Source organism: Monodon monoceros, unplaced genomic scaffold, assembly GCF_005190385.1.
Source record: "Monodon monoceros isolate NGI ecotype Baffin Bay Population unplaced genomic scaffold, NGI_Narwhal_1 Super_Scaffold_15, whole genome shotgun sequence".
Taxonomy (NCBI): domain Eukaryota; kingdom Metazoa; phylum Chordata; class Mammalia; order Artiodactyla; family Monodontidae; genus Monodon; species Monodon monoceros.
In genome coordinates this window covers 8,613,444-8,620,634 of record NW_021703771.1, presented here as the reverse complement: position 1 = coordinate 8,620,634, position 7,191 = coordinate 8,613,444, and positions in this window count along the sequence as shown.

The following is a 7,191-nucleotide window of genomic DNA, read 5'->3' as shown; positions in this document are numbered from 1 at the left end:
GTTTATAGCAATACAATCCTACCTCATGAAACAAGAAAAATCTCAGATAAACAATCTAAACTTACACCTAAAGCAATTAGAGAAAGAAGAACAAACAAAACCCAAAGTTAGTAGAAGGAAAGAAATCATAAAGATCAGAGCAGAAATAAATAAAATAGAAACAAAGAAAACAACAGCAAAGATCAATAAAACTAAAAGCTGGTTTCTTGAGAAGATAAACAAAATCGATAAATCTTTAGCCAGACTCATCAAGAAAAAGAGGGAGAGGACTCAAATCAATAAAATTAGAAATGAAAAAGGAGAAGTTAAAACAGACACCGCAGAAATACAAAACATCCTAAGGGACTACTACAAGCAACTCTATGCCAATAAAATGGACAACCTGGAAGAAATGGACAAATTCTTAGAAAGGTATAACCTTCCAAGACTGAACTAGGAAAAAGTAGAAAATAGGAACAGACCAATCACAAGTAATGAAATTGAAACTGTGATTAAAAATCTTCCAACAAAGAAAAGTCCAGGACCAGATGGCTTCACAGGTGAATTCTATAAAACATTTAGAGAAGAGCTAACACCCATCCTTCTCAAACTCTTCCAAAATATCGTAGAGGAAGGAACACTCCCAAACTCATTCTCCAAGGCCACCATCATCCTGACACCAAAACCAGAAAAAGATGCTACAAAAAAAGAAAATTACTGACCAATATCAAGGATGAATACAGGTGCAAAAACCCTCAACAAAATACTAGCAAACAGAATCCAACAATATATTAAAAGGATCATATAACATGATCAAGTGGGATTTATCCCAGGGATGCAAGGATTCTTCAATATACACAAATCAATCAATGTGATACACCATATTAACAAACTGAAGAAGAAAAACCATATGATCATCTCAATAGATGCAGAAAAAGCTTTTGACAAAATTCAACATCCTTTATTGATAGAAATTCTCCACAAAATGGACATAGAGGGAACCTACCTCAACATCACAAAGGCCATATACAACAAACCCACAGCAAACATCATTCTCAATGGTGAAAAACTGAAAGCATTTCCTCTAAGATCAGGAACAAGGGAAGGATGTCCACTCTCGCCACTGTTATTCAACATAGTTTGGAAGTCCTAACCACAGCAATCAGAAAAGGAAAAGAAAGGAAGGAATCCAAACTGGAAAAGAAGTAAAACTGTCACTGTTTGCAGATGACATGATTCTATACATAGATAATCCTAAAGATGCCACCAGAAAACTACCAGAGCCAATCAATGAATTTGGTACAGTTGCAGGATACAAAATTAATGCACAGAAATCTCTTGAATTCCTGTACACTAACAACAAAAGATAAGGAAATAATCCCATTCACCATTGCAAAAAAAAAAAAAAAAAAAAAGAAAAGAATAAAATTCTTAGGAATAAATCTACCTAAGGAGATAAAAGACCAGAACTCAGAAAACGATAAGACACTGATGAAAGAAATCAAAGATTACACAAACAGATGGAGAGAAACACCTTGTTCTTGGATTGGAAGAATCAATATTGTGAAAAATGACTATATTACCCAATGCAATCTACAGATTCAATGCAATCCCTATCAAATTACCAATGGCATTTTTCGTAGAAGTAGAACAAAAAATCTTAAAATTTGAATGGAGACACAAAAGACCCTGAACAGCCAAAGCAATCTTGAGGGGAAAAAAATGGAACTGGAGGAATCAGACTCCCTGTCTTCAGACTATACTACAGAACTACAGTAATCAAGACAGTATGGTACTGGCACATAAAAGAAATTTTTGATCAATGGAACAGGGTAGAAAGCCCAGAGATGAACCCACACACCTATGATCAACTAATCTATGACAAGGGAGGCAAGAATATACAACGGAGAAAAGACAGTGTCTTCAAGAAGTGGTGCTTGGAAAACTGGACAGCTACATGTAAAAGAATGAAATTAGAACACTCCCTAACACCATACACAAAAATAAACTCAAAATGGATAAAAGAACTAAATGTTAAGACTGGACACTATCAAACTCTTAGAGGAAACGTAGGAAGAATACTCTTTGACATAAATCACAGCAAGATCTTTTTTGACCCACCTCCTAGAGTGTTGAAAATAAAAACAAAAATACACAAATGGGACCTAATGAAACTTAAAAGCTTTTGCACAGTAAAGGAAATGATAAATTATAAATATGAAATGACCACTTCCCTCAAGGTGGCAATGGAAGCTGGGAAACCTCCAGTGCTTTTTCATGCACTTCCAGGGACCGGCAGCATTTCACCGTCACCTCTTGAGAACCGTGTGGCTTACAGGGTCTCAGTGCTCTGGCCAGGTGTCAGGCCTGTGCCTCTGAGGTGGGAGAGCCGAGTTCAGGACATTGGTCCACCAGAGACCTCCCAGCTCCATGTAATATCAAATGGTGAAATCTCTCCCAGAGATCACCATCAGAACGTTAAGACCCAGCTCTACTCAACAACCAGCAAGCTACAGTGAGGGACACCCTATGTCAAACAACTAGCAAGGCAGGAACACAACCCCACCCATTAGCAGAGAGGCAGCCTAAAATCATAATAAGCTCACAGCCACCCGAAAACACACCACCAGACGTGGTCCTTCCCACCAGAAAGACAAGATCCAGCCTCATCCACCAGAACACAGGCACTAGTCCCCTCCACCAGGAAACCTACACAACCCACTGAACCAACCTTAGCCACTGAGGGCAGACACCAAAAACAACGGGAGCTAAGAACCTGCAGCCTGCGAAAAGGAGACCCCAAACACAGTAAGTTAAGCAAAATGAGAAGACACAGAAACACACAGCAGATGAAGGAGCAAGGTAAAAACCCACCAGACCAAACAAATGAAGAGGAAACAGGCAGTCTACCTGAAGAAGAATTCAGAGTAATGAGAGTAAAGATGATCCAAAATCTTGGAAATAGAATGGAGAAAATTCAAGAAACGTTTAACAAGGACCTAGAAGAACTAAAGAGCAAACAAACAATGATGAACAACACAATAAATGAAATTAAAAATTCTCTAAAAGGAATCAGCAGAATAACTGAGGCAGAAGAATGGATAAATGACCTGGAAGATAAAATAGTGGAAATAACTACCACAGAGCAGAATAAAGAAAAAAAACGAAAAGAATTGCGAACAGACTTAGAGACCTCTGGGGCCACGTTAAACGCACCAACATTCACATTATAGGGGTCCCAGAAGAAGAGGAGAGAAAAAAATGGACTGAGAAAGTACTTAAAGAGATTATAGTTAAGAACTTCCCTAATATGGGAAAGTAAATGGTCAGTCAAGTCCAGGAAGCACAGAGAGTCCCATACAGGATAAATCCAAGGAGAAACATGCCGAGACACATATTAATCAAACTATCAAAAATTAAATACAAAGAAAAATTATTAAAAGCAGCAAGGGAAGAACAACCAATAACATACAAGGGAATCCCCATAAAGTTAACAGCTTATCTTTCAGCAGAAACTCTGCAGGCCAGAAGGGAGGAGCAGGACATATTTAAAGTGATGAAAGGGAAAAACCTACAACCAAGATTACCCTACCCAGCAAGGATATCATTCAGATTTGACGGAGAAATTAAAATCTTTACAGCCAAGCAAAAGCTAAGAGAATTCAGCATCACCAAACCAGATTTACAACAAATGCTCAAGGAACTTCTCTAGGCAGGAAAGACAAGAGAAGGAAAAGACCTACAACAACAAACACAAGACAATTAAGAAAATGGTAACAGGAACATATATATCGATAATTACCTTAAATGTAAATGTATTAAATGCTCCCACCAAAAGACATAGACTGACTGAATGGATACAAAACAAGACCCGTATATATGCTGTCTAAAACAGACCCACTTCAGACCTAGGAACACATACAGACTGAAAGTGAGGGGATGGAAAAAGATATTCCATGCAAATGGAAATCAAAAGAAAGCTGGCAGAGCAATTCTCATTAGAAAAAATAGACTTTAAAATAAAGGCTATTACAAGAGACAAAGAAAGACACTACATAATGATCAAGGGATCAATCCCAGAAGAAGATATAAGAATTGTAAATATTTATGCACCCAACATAGGAGCACCTCAATACATAAGGCAAATGCTAACACCCATAAAAGGGGAAATCGACAGTAACACAATCATAGTAGGAGACTTTAACACCCCACTTTCACCAATGGACAGATCACCCAAAATGAAAATAAATAAGGAAACACAAGCTTTAGTGATATGAGATGGACTTAACTGATATTTATAGGACATTCCATCCAAAAACAATAGAATACACTTTCTTCTCAAGTGCTCATGGAACATTCTCCACGATGGATCATATATTGAGTCACAAAGCAAGCCTTGGTAAATTAAAGAAAATTGAAATCGTATCAAGTATCATTTCCGACCACAACGCTATGGGACTAGATATCAGTTACAGGAAAAAATCTGTAAAATATACAAATACATGGAGGCTAAACAATACACTACTAAACAACTAAGACATCACTGAAGAAATCAAAGAGGAAATCAAAATATACCTAGAAACAAATGACAATGAAAACACAACAACCCAAAACTTATGGGATGCAGCAAAAGCAGTTCTAAGAGGGAAGTTTATAGCAATACAATCCTACCTCGAGAAACAAGAAACGTCTCAAATAAAAAACTGAACCTTACACCTAAAGCAATTAGAGAAAGAATAACAAAAAACCCCCCAAAATTAGCAGAAGGAAAGAAATCATAAAGATCATATCAGAAATAAATGAAAAAGAAATGAAGGAAACAATAGCAAAGATCAATAAAACTAAAAGCTGGTTCTTTGAGAAGATAAACAATATTGATAAACCATTAGCCAGACTCATAAAGAGAAAAAGGGAGAACACTCAAATCAATAGAATTAGAAATGAAAAAGGAGAAGTAACAACTGAAATACAAAGGATCATGAATATGTAGAACACAATATGAATATGTAGAAATACAAAGGATCATGAGTGATTTCCACAAGCAACTATATGCTAATAAAATGGACAACATGGAAGAAATGGACACATTCTTAGAAAAGCACAACCTTCTGAGATTGAACCAGGAAGAAATAGAAAATATAAACAGACCAATCACAAGCACTGAAATTGAGACTGTGATTAAATCTTCCCACAAACAAAAGCCCAGGAACAGATGGTTTCACAGGCGAGTTCTACCAAACATTTAGAGAAGAGCTAACACTTATCCTCCTCAAACTCTTCCAAAATACAGCAGAGGGAGGAACACTCCCAAACTTCTTCTAAGAGACTACCGTCACTGGGATACCAAAACCAGACAAAGATGTCCAACAAAAGAAATTTACAGGCCAATATCACTGATGAACATAGATGCAAAAATCTTCAACAAAACATAGCAAACAGAATCCAACTACATATTGAAAGGATCATACACCATGATCAAGAGGAGTTTATCCCAGTAATGCAAGGATTCTTCAATATATACAAATCAATCAATGTGATACACCATATTAACAAATTGAAGGAGAAAAGCCATATGATCATCTCAATAGATGCAGAAAAAGCTTTTGACAAAATTCAACACCCATTTATGATAAAAACTCTCCATTAAGTGGTCATAGAGTGGACCTACCTCAACATAATAAAGGCCATATGTGACAACCCCACAGCCAACATCATACTCAATGGTGGAAAACTGAAACCATTTCCTCTAAGATCAGGAACAAGACAAGGATATCCACTCTCACCACTATTATTCAACATACTTTTGGAAATTTTAACCACAGTAATCAGAGAAGGAAAAGAAATAAAAGGACTCCCAATAGGAAAAGAATAAGTAAAACTCGCACTGTTTGCAGATGACATGATAATATACATAGAGAATCCTTAAGATGCTACCAGAAAACTACTGGAGCTAATCAATGAGTTTGGTAAAGTAGCAGGATACAAAATTAATGCACAGAAATCTCTTGTATTCCTATACACTAATGGTGAAAAATCTGAAAGAGAAATTAAGGAGACACTCCCATTTACCATCGTAAAAAAAAGAATAAAATACCTAGGAATAAACCTACCTAACGAGACAAAAGACCTGTATGCAGAAAACTATGACACTGATGAAAGAAATTAAAGGTGATACAAACAGATGGAGTGATATACCATGTTCTTGGATTGGAAGAATCAACATTGTGAAAATGCCTATACTACCCAATGCAATCTACAGATTCAATGCAATCCCTATCAAACTACCACTGGCATTTTTCAGAGTTCTAGAACAAAAAATTTCACAATTTGTATGGAAACACAAAAGACCCCGAATAGCCAAAGCAATCTTGAGAAAGAAATACAGAGCTGGAGGAATCAGGCTCCCAGACTTCAGACTATACTACAAATCTACAGTAATCAAGATGGTATGGTACTGGCACAAAAGCAGAAATATAGATCAATGGAACAGGAAAGAAAGCCCAGAGATAAACCCACATGCATATGGTCATCTTATTTTTGATAAAGGAGGCAAGAATATACAATGGAGAAAAGACAACCTCTTCAATAAATGGTGCTGGGGAAACTGGACAGCTAAATGTAAAAGAATGAAATTAGAACACTCCCTAACACCACACATAAAAATATACTCAAAATAGATTAAAGACCTAAATGTAAGCCCAGACACTATAAAACTCTTAGAGGGGAACATAGGCAGAACAGTCTATGACATAAATCACAACAAGATCCTTTCTGACCCATCTTCTAGAGAAATGGAAATAAAAACAAAAATAAATGAATGGCATCTAATGAAACTTAAAAGCTTTTGCCCAGCAAAGGAAACCATAAACAAGATGAAAAGACAGTCCTCAGAATGGGGTAAAATATTTGCAGATGAAGCAAATGACAAAGGATTAATCTCCAAAATTTACAAGCAGCTCATGCAGCTCAATATCAAAAAAACAAACAACCCAATCCAAAAATGGGCAGAAGATCTAAATAGACATTTCTCCAAAGAAGAGGTACAGATTGCCAACAAACACATGAAAGGATACTCAACATCACGAATCATTAGAGAAATGCAAATCAAAACTACAATGAGGTATCACCTCACACCAGTCAGCATGGCCATCATCAAAAAATCTATAAACAATAAATGCTGGAGAGAGTGTGGAGAAAAGGGAACCCTCATAC